Source organism: Loxodonta africana, chromosome X, assembly GCF_030014295.1.
Source record: "Loxodonta africana isolate mLoxAfr1 chromosome X, mLoxAfr1.hap2, whole genome shotgun sequence".
Taxonomy (NCBI): Eukaryota; Metazoa; Chordata; class Mammalia; order Proboscidea; family Elephantidae; genus Loxodonta; species Loxodonta africana.
The window spans coordinates 134,336,720-134,351,166 of record NC_087369.1 but is presented as its reverse complement, the minus strand read 5'-3'; the positions used below and the strand labels follow the sequence as shown (position 1 = coordinate 134,351,166).

The 14,447-nt window shown below is 39.1% G+C and overlaps 1 non-coding gene across 1 annotated transcript; it reads right to left on the bottom strand.

Moving 5' to 3' along the window:
• Nucleotides 1-10,554: 10,554 nt before the first annotated feature.
• LOC111751897 (U4 spliceosomal RNA) lies at nt 10,555-10,681 on the bottom strand. The gene has a single exon (XR_002786970.1). It is a non-coding gene; the product is annotated as a U4 spliceosomal RNA (small nuclear RNA).
• Between the last annotated feature and the right edge of the window lie 3,766 nt (nt 10,682-14,447).

The following is a 14,447-nucleotide window of genomic DNA, read 5'->3' as shown; positions in this document are numbered from 1 at the left end:
GTACATTTATCTCTATTACACTTCATTTTGATAATTGCAGCCCATCATTACAGGCTCTCATTTTCTCTTGTGATCCTGAGTCTGTCTGTAATATATGAACTATCCCTCCACAAATTTGATTATTATGTCATAAATATCCTCATCCTTATTCATAACAGTTTGTATGTGATGAAACCAATGATAGAGTCATCTTACAAAAACTTCTTTCTTTAGGCTAATATGAGCTTCTTAATTAAGCTTAGTTTAGGACTAATAATTCAACTAGTCAGAAACCCATTTAGTGTATTTTCATTTAGTCCCAATATCTCCTTTTTCAAAAGACTATCAGTGTAAGAGCCGTGACACAAATAGATATATGCACACCCATGTTCCTTGCAGCATTATTCACAATAGCAAAAAGATGGAAACAACCTAAGTACCCATCAATGGATGAGTGTATAAACAAATTGTGGTATACAAGCACAATGGAGTACTATGCAATGTTAAAGAATAACAATGAATCCATGAAATATCTGACAACACAGATAAACTTTCAGGACACTATGCTGAGTGAAATAAGTCAATCACAAAAGGACAAATATTGTGTGAGACGATTATTATAAAAAGTCAAGAAAAGGTTCACACAAAGAAAGAAACATTCTTTGATGGTTACCGGGGATGGGAGGGGAAGGGAAGGAAAATCACTAACTAGATTCCCAAGCCCAAGCCCAAGCCCATTGCCACTGAGTTGATTCGACTCATCGCGACCCTATAAGACATAGTAGAACTGCCCCATAGAGTTTCCAAGGAGTGCCTGGTGGATTCAAACTGCCGACCTTTTGGTTAGCAGCCATAGCTCTTAACCACTATGCCACCAGGGTTTCCCAACCAGATAGTAGACACATATTAACTGGGGTGAAGGGAAAGACAATACACAATATGGGCGAGGTCAGCACAACATAACCAAGGCAAAGGAAGACACTCAGAAGTACGCAAGAATAAAAGGCAACAACAGTAAATAAGTATTACATACACAAGCTTGCAATAACAGAAATAACAAACAATAATTTAAGAGTAGATACATAAGTAGATATGTAAGCTGGACAGGTGTGGGATGATGTATGAGAGTACACCAGTGAGCACATGTAATTTTGGCAGAGGATATTTCTACATACACATTTGTATGTGCTGCAAATATATCCATGTATATAGTAGAGCACACAGGTGGCACAGTTATGAAAACTTCTTAGCCATAACCAAACACCTTGAGGGACAGAGTCATTGGGCTTGAGGGCCTAGGACCATAGTCTCAGGGAACATCTAACTCAATTGGCGTAACAAGGTTCATAAAGACCATGTTCTACATCCTAGTTCGGTGAGTAGCAACTGGGGTCTTAAAAGTTTGTAAATGGCCATGTAAGATACAACTACTGATCTCTTCCCATCCAGAGCAAAGTGGAGTGAAGAAAATCAAAGTCTTAAGAAAACAATTAGTCCAAAGGACTAATGGACTACACGAACCACAGTATCCACTAGCCTGAGACCAGAAGAACTAGATGTTGCCCAGTTACCACTACTGACCACTCTGAGCGAAAGGTCCTAGACTTTGTGGGAGAAAAATGTAGAACAAAATTCAAATTCATAAAAAAGACCAGATTTACTGGTCTGATAGAGACTGGAGGAACTTCTGAGACTATGGATCTTAGAAACCCTTCAAACCTGGAACTGAACCCACTCCTGGAGATTGCCTTTCAGCCAAACAATAAACAGGCCTATAAAGTGAACAAAACACCACTGAGGAACATGCTCCTCAGAACAATCAACCAAATGAGACCAAAAGGGCAGCATTTTCCCCAAAACAAACTTCAGAAGGCAAGAAGGGCAGAAAAGATAGGCAAACAGAAACAAGGAACTCAGGCAGGAAGTGGGTAGCGTGCTGTCACAGTGATGGGATTGCAACTAATGTCATGAAACAAAATGTGTATAAGTTGTTGAACGGGAAACTAATTTTCTCTGTAAACTTTCAACCAAACCACAATAAAGTATTTAAAAAAAAAAAAGGCTATCAGTGTAGTTCAGCTAATACTTTGCAATATAGAATTCACTTACTTGTCTATGGCATTATGTGGATTGTATAGAAGCTGACTTAATATCTTATACTAATCTCTAGCAATTAATTCCTGTCTCTCGACCAACAAATGCCAGGTTATCAGCACAAATAGTAAAACATGGAAAATCTTCACTTTAAACTCCTAACAGTAGCAACAATGCTACCATTTAAAGTCCTGGATTACAGAATACCAAAAATCTGGACAGTTAGAGGAACTCCTGGAGACTAATTCAATTATTCTCCTTCTTTTGACATAACATGGAAATATGCTGGGTTTTCTTTTGACATGGTTATGCCTAGAAAGCAGTGCCAATCATACTAAGCCTTACATTTTACCACAATCCATTGATAGCACATGTGTAGGTGTCACATGGGTAGGCTAACCAATTCTCAGATAAGTCAGAAGCCAGAAGTCTTGTCACTTTGGACTCTGAACTCTGTAGGGAAGAAGGATAGTTAGGCATGCATGCATATGTTAGGATTAATCTAAAATCCAAAGTCGGCTAGAAGAAATAACTTACCACCAACACCAAAAAACCCACCACTACCAGTAGCTTCACAGACCTTATTTTCTGTGTTGATGATCTGCTACTCTAGCTCTCTCTTTTTCCACCTTAGGATACCTACCTGTCTTGATTTCAATTTGGGAATATCCTTATTTCCCAATACACTGATATTCCTGAGAATATCCAATTCCTGATCATATTTTTGCTTTGTTGCTTGATGGTAGTGCTCTTGATGCTGAATATATAGTATGATTATGATGACTCGAGATGAAAGATTGACAGAAGAACCTTACTCTGAGTAGCTGTTATTTCAGCACAGTCTAAAAAAAAAAAAAAAAAAAAACATTGCCATGAAGTCAGAACGGTCTATTGAAGCTAATTGATAACTATTAAGTAAACAATGCATTCAGTCCAGCTTGGTCAAGGCAGCAAATTGGATCTCAAACTTGCAACTCCAAAATCCTCCTCAACGATGGGAAATTGTTGTCTGTTCGTACTCTGCCTTAGCCCATATACCTAAATACATACCTTACAATATGAGGGCAAAAACATTTGAGTTTGCATGTTTTGCTTAACTATATAATTGATGATGCTAGTAGCCAATGTTTAGGTCTAGGTTAGTAGCCAGTGTTAGGCACAGAAAACAAAAGGGAATTGCAGGAAATTCTTCACTGAATCTCCTTAAAATGGTTAGCGATTCATCCATCTTTTGAATAGTTATGGATAGTGAATTGGTAACATTTTGAATTTCCTTCTAGCCTTCTGGTTCTATTATCTTATTTGTTTTGTCCCTGGAAACAGTCTAGTATATATAAATCAGATTGCCAGTGCTGTCGGTCTTGTTACAACTTATGCATTATAATTCATTTCTCGTCACAAATAGAAAGTATGTGGAAAAACAAAACAAAACTCAAGTCAATCTTCTGCTTACAGCAAGGTAAACAACTATTAATATAAAGAGGAAAGTATTTGTACCCGAGAGATTTAATGCAACATAATACAGCCAGAGTAACCTTTAGATTTTTATGAAAAGCCACGTGAAGCACTGTCTCTATCTTCCATGGAGATAAGAAAAATGTTTTTTTGAAATAGAGTTTCCAAGATAGTTATCTGAGAAAAGTGCCAAAGAACACTTCCTCATTATTTTTAACTTAGTTGTCTTGGTTTTGTTTGGACTTTTTGGCCTATTTTCAAAGATAAAACTCCTTGGTAGTGAATTATAATTTTATGTGTGTATATGGCTGTAAAGTCCAAAGGCAGGCGACTGTATCGTATTTATGTCTATTTTTCTATTAAAGGAAACAAAACACTTAATAAATATGATATACGCTTGTTGAATAAATTATCAACTAGCTGATGAACTTCTACCATATCTTCATTTTCCCTAGATATCCTGGATAATATCAAAACATTATTTGATATTGTCACCAACATTTCATTACTACATTTTTCTCTTTAATTGTTTAAATTAAATACTGTATTCAGTATTGGAATGCATGTTTACTAACTGAATGTGTTTAAACTTTTGGTTGCTGATACGGACTTTGAGAAATTGATATGGTAATAAAAGCCACCAATGGGTGTTGGCATTGTGGCACCCCCAATCTATGGTGTGACAATATACCAATGAGAGCTATATAATTTATTGAGGGCGCCTTTCCATTAGGTTACATGAGGAACCTCTGGTTTTCCAAATATGACAAAGAAAAAAACAAAGCAAAACCATCAGGGCTCCCTAACTATCTCACAGGAAAGCCATAATTATGCTTGCAAGCTTTATCTCACAGAAATTAAGGGAAAAAAGGCAAAAGTTTACAAAACTAGCACATTGGGAAGAATCGCCTAATAGAATGCTCAACCTACACAACAGTGAGGCTCCAACTCAGGTCTGATGAGCATCACGCATTTCAAAAGGTACCCACTTTGACACCAGAAGCATTAGAACCGGGATAACGCCTTACCTCTGAGGTCCTGAGACATAAAAAATGACTGGTATACTGTTAATCCAATAGTAATGAAAGAAATAAGGAAAATTTAGGTCACAGAATCTAAGTTACTTGTCTATTTAGCCACTAGGAGGCAGAGTTGAAACGAGGCCAACCTAACTCTCATTTACATCTAGTACTCTAGCACACATGGGATCACTATGAGTCAGAATCAACTCGATGGCAACTGGTTTTTTACCTTCCCTTAACGTTGTATTTGGAGCCCTGGTGGCACAGTGGTTAAGAGCTCAGCTTGTACACTGTTAATCCAATAGTGACGAAAGAGATAAGAAGGGTAAAAAAAGTAAAAAAAATAAGAAGTGTACCCTTGCTCAAATGAGAAACTTCTACTTACCTCTGTATACAGCACCAATGGAATGTCCCTGCATTCACAGTTTCATTCCTCATTTTCTAAGATCACTCCTCAGGGACCATTAATATATTCTTTCGGTCTCCATTTAAGTCCACTCATTTCCTGCTTTTGATTGTCCTGCTTCAGCTCATTCTGACATAGCCATTTGTCATCCTGCAGTTATCAAACCCTACTAAACTTTGAAGCCACCAAAGCCTAGCACGTTTTGTTGGGATAAACATCATCTTGACTTCAGACTATGCTTCAGAAATGCATTCCTAGGGATCGAGGCCTGTTTTGTGATATCCCGAGGATGTTTCTCTTCTTTAATTACTGGCACCATTGTCTCTCCAAACAAGCCGTCACCTGTTGTTGTTGTTAGGTGCCGTTGAGTCGGTTCCGACTCATAGCAACCCTATGCACAACAGAACGAAACACTGCCCGGTCCTGCACGATCCTTACAATTGTTGCTATGCTTGAGCTCATTGTTGCAGCCACTGTGTCAATCCACCTCAATGAGGGTCTTCCTCTTTTCTACTAACCTTGCACTTTGCCAAGCATGATGTCCCTCTCCAGGGACTGATCCCTCCTGACATGATGTCCAAAGTATGTAAGATGCAGTCTCACCATTCTTGCTTCTAAGGAGCATTCTGGTTGTATTTCTTCTAAGAGAGATTTGTTCGTTATTTTGGCAGTCCATGGTATATTCAATATTCTTCGCCAACACCACAATTCAAAGGCATCAATTCTTCTTCGGTCTTCCTTATTCGTTGTCCAGCTTTCAAATGCATATGATGCGATTGAAAATACCATGGCCTGGGTCAGGTGCACCTTAGTGTTCAAGGCGACATCCCTGCTTTTCAACACTTTAAAGAGGTCCTTTGCAGCAGATTTACCCAATACAATGTGTCTACATCGTTTGATTTCTTGACTGCTGCTTCCATAGCTGTTGATTGTGGATACAAGTAAAATGAAATCCTTGACAACTTCAATCTTTTCTCCATTTATCATGATGTTGCTTATTGGTCCAGTGGTGAGGATTTTTGTTTTATGTTGAGGTAGAATCCATACTGAAGGCTGTAGTCTTTGATCTTCATTAGTAAGTGCTTCAAGTCCACTCCACTTTCAGCAAGCAAGGTTGTATCACCTGCATAACTCAGTTTGTTAATGAGTCTTCCTCCAATCCTGATGCCGTGTTCTTCTTCATATAGTCCAGCTTCTCGGATTATTTGCTCAGCATACAGATTGAATAGGTATGGTAAAAGGATACAACCCTGACACACACCTTTCCTGACTTGAAACCAATCAGTATCCCCTTGTTCTGTCCAAACAACTGCCTCTTGATCTATGTGAAGTTTCCTCATGAGCACAGTTAAGTGTTCTGGAATTCCCATTCTTCGCAATGTTATCCATAATTTGTTATGATCCACACAAGTCAATTGCCTTTGCATAGTCAATAAAACACAGGTAAATATCCTTCTGGTATTCTCTGCTTTCAGCCAGGATCCATCTGACATCACCAATGATATCCCTGGTTCCACATCCTCTCCTGAAACCAGCCTGAATTTCTGGCAGTTCCTTGTTGATATACTGCTGCAGCCATTTTTGAATGATCTTCAGCAAAATTTTGGTTGGTGTGATATTAATGATATTGTTCTATAAGTTCCACATTCGGTTGGATCACCTTTCTTGGGAATAGGCATAAATATGGGTCTTTTCCAGTCAGTTGGCCAGGAAGCTGTCTCCCATGTTTCTTGGCATAGAGGAGTGAGCACCTCTAGCACTGCATCTGTTTGTTGAAACATCTCAATTGATATTCCATCGATTCCTGGAGCCTTGTTTTTCGCCAATGCCTTCAGAGCTTCTTCCTTCAGTACCATCGGTTCCTGATCATATGATACCTCTTGAAATGGTTCAGTGTCAACTAATTCTTTTTGGTATAATGACTGTGTATTCCTTCCATCTTCTTTTGATGCTCCCTGCATCACTTAGTATTTTCCCTGTAGAATCCTTCACTACTGCAACTTGAGGCTTGAGTTTTTTCTTCAGTTCTTTCAGGCTTGAGAAATGTCAAGCATGTTCTCCACTTTTGGTTTTCTATCTCCAGCTCTTTGCACATGTCATAATAATACTTTTGTCTTCTCAAGCCACCCTTTGAAATCTTCTGTTCAGTTCTTTTATTTCATCATTTTTTCCTTTTGCTTTAGCTGCTCTACGTTTGAGAGCAAATTTCAGAGTCTCCTCTGACATCCATCTTGATCTTTTCTTTCTTTCTTGTCTTTTCAATGACCTCTTGCTTTCTTCATGTATGATGTCCTTGATGTCATTCCACAACTTGTCTGGTCTTCAGTCACTAGTGTTCAATGCGTCAAATCTATTCTTGAGATGGTCTCTAAATTCACGTGAGATATACTCAAGGTCATATTTTGGCTCTCGTGGACTTGCTCTGATTTTCTTCAGTTTCGGCTTGAACTTGCATGTGAGCAATTGATGGTCTGTTCCACAGTCGGCCCCTGGCCTTGTTCTGACTGATGATATTGAGCTTTTCCATCATCTCTTTCCACAGATGTAGTCAATTTGATTTGTGTGTGTTCCATCTGGCGAGGTCCATGTGTATAGTTGCCGTTTATGTTGGTGAAAGAAGGTATTTGCAATGAAGAAGTCGTTGGTCTTGCAAAATTCTACCATTCAATCTCCGGCATTGTTTCTATCACCAAGGCCATATTTTCCAAATATTCATCCTTCTTTGTTTCCAACTTTTGCATTGCAATCACCAATAATTATCAATGCATCCTGATTGCATGTTCGATCAATTTCAGACTGCAGCAGCTGATACAAATCTTCTATTTCTTCTTCTTTGGCCTTAGTGGTTGGTGTGTAAATTTGAATAGTCGTAGTAACTGGTCTTCCTTGTAAAAAAAAAAATTTTTTTTTTGGGCGTATGGATATTATCCTATCACTGACAGCATTGCACTTCAAGATAGATCTTGAAATGTTCTTTTTGACGATGACTATGACACCATTCCTCTTGAAGTTGTCTTTCCTAGCATAGTAGACTACATGATTGTCCGATTCAGAATGTCCAATACCAGTCCATTTCAGCTCACTAATGCCTAGAATATCAATGTTTATGTGTTCCATTTCATTTTTGATGATTTCCAATTTTCCTAGATTCATATTTCATACATTCCAGGTTCTGATTATTAATGGATGTTTGCAGGTGTTTCTTCTCATTTTGAGTCATGCCGCTTCAGCAAATGAAGGTCCCAAAAGCTTGACTCCATCCACGCCATCAAGGTCCACTCTACTTTGAGGAAGCAGCTCTTCCCCAGTCATCTTTTGTGTGCCTTCCAACCTGGGGGGCTCATCTTCCAGCATTGTATCAGACAATGTTCTGCTGCTACTCATAAGGTTTTCACTGGCTAATGCTTTTCAGAAGTAGACTACTGGGTCCTTCTTCCTAGTCTGGAAGCTCAGCTGAAACCTTTCCTCCATGGGTGACCCTGCTGGTATCTGAATACTGGTGGCATATAGCTTCCAGCATCACAGCAACACACAAGCCCCCACAGTATGACAAACTGACAGACACGTGGGCAGGGCCCTTCACCTAGCTCCCTTAATTCTTCTTTTGAACCTCAGTTCCTATGTTTGGTTCCTGTTTCTGAACATCCACGGCAGATACAACTTTTCTGTTTTTCAGTACTGTACCTGTATAAACCCTAATTCTGAACAGCTGAACACTTTCCAGTTCTTCAGCAATCTCTGCCAATAACAACCTATTCCATTTTCCTTTCCCCACTCTTTTTCAGAAACCAAGGTGGCTGGTGGTTAAGTGCTACAGCTACTAACCAAAAAGTCAGCAGTTTGAATCCACCAGGTGCTCCTTGGAAACTCTACAGGGTAGTTCTACTCTGTCCTGTAGGGTCTCTATGAATCGGAATCAACTCGACAGCAATGGGTTTGTTTGTTTATCTTTTTCACTCTTTTTCTTCCACAAAGGACACAGGCTGAGCAGCTTTGAATCAGTCGTGTTAGAATTCCTTTTTCAATCCCCTGAAAGCAAGGGATTGGTCTTTCCAAGTCTAAAATCTATCAATAAGTCTATGATTCCCTCAACCATCCCTTCAGTCTCTGTGAGAATTTAAGACTGTCAGATTTCTCAGGAAAACTGCAAAAGGAATGACAAAATGAAGGTTGCTGGCAGATATGAACAGCTGCTCTTTCAAGTCCGTTGCTTTGGATCTTCTAATCTTGAGTCTAAAAACCATAAAGGAAAAGAAAAACAATAATTGCATACGAAATGATGGAAATGAAAACCAGGCTGAATTGTAGCTTCTAGTTCCCTAGGACCTTACTTATGCAACACACACTTGATGTAACTAGGTTTCATGAGCCAAAACCTGAGAAACATGTCTTGTCAAGGAGTTAGAATATTTGAAATTTTAACTGCCTCTAAAAATCCCAGGGCTTAAAACGGGTTCTAAAAGGTTCAGTCATGACCAATGGAATCAAGGGGCAGTGTACGTATTGCATAACAACCAAATCTACTGTGCATGATCGACTTTTAATCTAGTAGGAAACTGCAGGGGTATACTGCTCAAAGATGGCAGCCAACCTCACCGCTTTGAATGTCCGTCACTCTCCACAGTCCTGCCAATAATCCAACCTCCTGCATCCAAACCAAACCAAAAAACTAAACTCACTGCTGTGAAGTCGATTCTGACTCATAGCGACCCCATAGGACAGAGTAGAACTGTCCCATAGGGTTTCCAAGGCTGTAAATCTTTAGGGAAACAGACTGCCACATCTTTGTCCTATGGAACGGCTGATGGGTCCAAATTGCCAACATTTTGGTTAGCAGACCAGCGCTTTAACCACTGTGCCCCCAGGTTTCCTCTCACACATCAGGCTCTTGAAAGTCTCCTGATGCGGGAGATTGGATTATTGGAAGGCCTGTGGAGAGTGACACACATTCAAATGGTGCAGTCAGCCACTCTCTATGTGCAAGGCACTGCTCCCTGTTTCCTACTCAAGTCAAAGGCCAATGTACAAAAGATTTGGTTGCCATGGAATCCATATGCTACCCTTGTTCCATCAGCCATGACTAAACTGTTTAGAACCTGTTCAAAGCTCTGGAAAATCCAAATCCATGAGGAATATAGGGCAGGTATCATTTTTCTCCGAAGTCCCTCGGTGGTGCAAATGGCTAATATTCTTGGATACTAAATGAAAGGGTGGAGGTTCTAGTCCAGCAGGAGGCAATTTGGAAGATAAGCATGGGAATCTACTTCTGGAAAATAAGCCATTGAAAACCCTGAAGAACGCAGTTCTACTCTGAAACACGTGGAGTCACCATGAGTTAGCATCAACTCAATGGCAACTGATTTGTTTATTATTTTCTCTGTTTATCAGATGAGAAAATGGAAACCTAGATAGACTTACTGGAGAGAGTCTAAAACAAATAGGATGACAGATCCCACAGATCTTTTCTCCCAGTCCAGTGATCTTTCAACTGCATTTTCAACCTCTGCTTCCTTTGAACAAAGCCTTGAAAACCAGAGAGCTAATGAACTTCCAAGTCACATCTCTCCTTCAAATATTCATTAAAATTTCTAAATCAAAATGCATAATTATCTTACAGAAATAATTAACATTGTGCAGGAAAAATCATTACTCTAAAAGTTTCGATCAGCAATAATTGTGCCTCAGATAAACTTCATGAGCTGTGATATTGCCATTGCAAAAAGATACACTAAAAGTTGATGTAAAGGAAAAAAGATGATATAAAAACAACTTGAATCAGAAAAAAAAATGTGAATGGGCATTTTAGTACAGAAATTTATTACTTCTACCATTTTTCTACAACTTTTTATGACCTGAATTAATACATAGCTTTTAACTTTTTAAAAAAATCTGACTTCTTTGTTCCACATGATGAAATTTTTGCACCATGATAAGCATCTCTATTTAACCTTATTCTGACATTTGAAGAAACACACATCCTGACTGTGTACAAACAGCATAAGATTGTAGTGTTGTTCTTGAGAATTGTCTTGGTGCCTAGATAGAAGAATGGACTGTCACATTTTAAGAAGAGGGAAAGGGGTTATGAACAAAAGCAGTGTTGATCGCTCTAAATTTTTTAACAATACTCAACTTCTTAGAAGTGACAGGGACTCAAAAGGTCAACAAACCCTGTTAATGGCTACTTATTAATACCTTGACTTATGAATGGTTCATTTGTCATGGTCTATGGTACACTCACTCTCAGCCTGCCTTGAGACAGTCACGGGTCTCTCCAAGGTAGTTGTTGTTGGAGTCTGGAATGTCACCTGTGACAGTAGCACAGGAAAAAGCTGACTTAAGTGGAGCACATCTATGAGCTTGGCCCCATCAGCACCTTGTACTTACACATTATAGTTCCATGGTAATCAATTAAAAAAAAAAGTTGCCATGCAGTCAATTCCGACTCATAGCGACCCCATAGGACAGAATAGAACTGCCCCATAGGGTTTCCAAGAAGCACCTGGTGGATTCAAACTGCTGACCTTTTGGTTAGCGGCCATACCTGTTAACCACTATGCCACCAGGTTTTCCATGGTAATCAATATTACCATTTAATTACCATATCAGTAAAGAAGATGGCAAAAAAGACATGAATTCTTTATACTTCTGACTCACACTTCAGATTGCAGATAATAGATGAGGACAGTAAGTTGTAAGAGTAATAGATAATAGATGAGGACAGTAAGTTGTAAGAGTAAGCCAGTGAATGCTGATTAGTCTTTTAAGAAAATTATTGTTGAAAGGAAAGGAGAATAGGGCAATACGGCAAGGGAAATGTGGAGTTAAGGGAAGATTAGAAGAGTTAGGATGGGAAAGACTTGAGCATGCTAAGAAACTGATAGTGGAAGGAGATATCACAGAAAGAGGAGTTAAAGGTACCAAAGAGAGTCATAAATTGATAATATCCAAAACTTTATACTTACTTTATCCTCCCCAAACTGTTCCTCTCTCCCCACACCACTCTCATGTCAAAAGCATTCCCATTTCATAAAATGCCACCCCTCCAGGTGCTCAAGTCAAAAATCTAGGAGGCATACAACCCATTAGCAAGTACTGTCCCCTCCATCTTCAAAGTAAAATCCAAATCCAATCACTGTATAGCTACTCCCCCTCATCCAGGCTACCCACTTCTCACACCTACACTTCAATAACCTCCTAATTGTTCATCCTGTTTTTACTTTTGCATTCTCCCATAACTCATTCTCTATATAGGGGCTAAAATTCTCTTTTAAAAACATCATAACTCCAACATCTTCCTAAAGCACTAGAATAAATATTCCATGGTGTGCTGGGCCCTATCAGATATGGTCTCTACTTCTTCATTGTGGTCACTAAGGTTGAATGCACTGGTTTTCTTTCTGTTCTTCTGGTGTCAAGCTCATTCCCACTGTTGGCATGTGCATTTGTGATTCCCCCAGCTCTTCAGATATTTGATGCCTTGGGTCTCAGCTCAAATGTCTTCTCATACAGTCCTTTCTGGATCATCATATCTAAAATAGCCCACCAATTCCAAATCACGTTCCTATATGTCTCCTTATTTTATTTCCTTCATAATACTTACCATAATCTGAAGTTATATTTACTTGCATTTTTTTCTTATTTATAGTCTTTCTACCTCCAAAGAAGATAAGTTCCATCTTCTTGTCTATTTTATTTGCTACTGCAACTAGAAGAGTGCCTGGCAAATAGAAATACCTATTGAATGAAACAGTGAATGGATGACTAAGTGAATAAATAAAGTTACTTGAGAAAACCAAGACTACACCATCAAAAGAATGGGAAGAAAAGTATCTTCTCCCCTGAAAAGGAAGAAAAGGAATTTAGGATGGGCACAGATAAGTTTGGAGATAGGAGGTTGATGCAAGTATTACTTGAAGAGAAACCAAGGTCATCTGCTGTGGGAGAGTGGAACACTTGGTCAATTACTTTGTGTTTATATATAATGTATTCACATATAATGTGATTAGATTTTACTAATTTATATTCCCTATCACAGCTAATGTTGCCAGCAATTTTAGCTCTGTCTTCTCTTACACCAGTTTTTCTCCACCTATAATTCTCTCCCTCTCTCTCTGAGGGACAGTCAGAAGACACTTTAGAGTCTGAAGATCATTCACCTTAGTGAAGAAGGTGGAAACAAGAGAACTGTCACGGGAGAGTTCCCTTCTCTGTTATCTGTTAATGTCATGCCATCTGTCCTATGCAGGGAGCCTAGCCCTTTTCATCTTGCAACTGTGAACTTAGACGGAAAAGCTGCTTTTCTTGACTTTGGTACTTTATATAAGCTTGAACATATTCTTGGCTTTCACTCTCATGAAAAAGCCATGCACTCATTGAACATGTCCTTGATTATTGGCTATCATTATTAACCTCACCCTATCTGTTCCTTCCATGTTCTCCTAAATCTGAGCTCAGCCATTCTGGGTTATGCTTCCTTCTCTTTTCTTCCACACAATTTACAATTTTCAGAGTATGCTATCCCTTTTGAGTCATCTTCTGTTTTCATGTTTTTGGCCAGGAGATCACACCTCTCTTTTCTCTAAAATTTCAGAATAACTGCTTTGATAGAGTGTATGGCAGTATCTGAACATGATCTATATCTATTTTGGTCTCCTTGTGCCCAATTTCTAACTATCACATACATAGGAGTTTGGCCAAGGGTCATTGCCATGGTTACAGTGGTATGCAAGAACTAAAACAGACCTGCTGTGTTAACTCTCATGTGTGTGCCTGTGCATGTGTGTAATCTCTAAGCACTGAACTCTAGGAACTTCACATAACCAAAAACCCGTTGCCATCGAGCCGAATCTGACTCATAGCAGCCCTATAGGACAGAGTAGAACTGCCCCATAGAGCTTCCAAGGAGCGCCTGGTGGATTTGAATTGCCGACCTTTTGGTTAGCAGCGGTAGCACTTAACCACTACACCACCAGGGTTTCCTAGGAACTTCACATACATCGTATTATTTGATACTCAGAACAATCCTGTGAAATGGGTCTGATCATTCCCATTTCACAGATGAGGAAACTGTGTCACAGATTAAAGAATAAGTAACAAAGTAGCACAGATACTATGTTTTAAAGTTAAGATCTATATCCAAATATGTTGACCCTAGGCTCATGCTTTTCTTACTGCACCGTATCTCGTGGTCATCTGGGCTTGGAGCAGGCAAATGAGGGTAGTTCAATGCATGCAGAAGCTTCTTTAGATCCAAAGTCCTTGTAGAACCTCCTGATGGCCCTTGAAGCTCAAATAGTGATGAGTGGAATGCTACTTGAGTCACTTATAAATGAATAAATTTGCTTTTCCAGAAAAGGCAAGCAGTGTGTCCTTTATCTGCCGTGTAATTTGGCTCCTCCAGGAAAAACTAAAAAATGACATCTTTTTTAGGTTGGAGGGTTTCTACTACATTTCTGTGTTCCATATGTGATTTTCTAAAATTGCCCTTA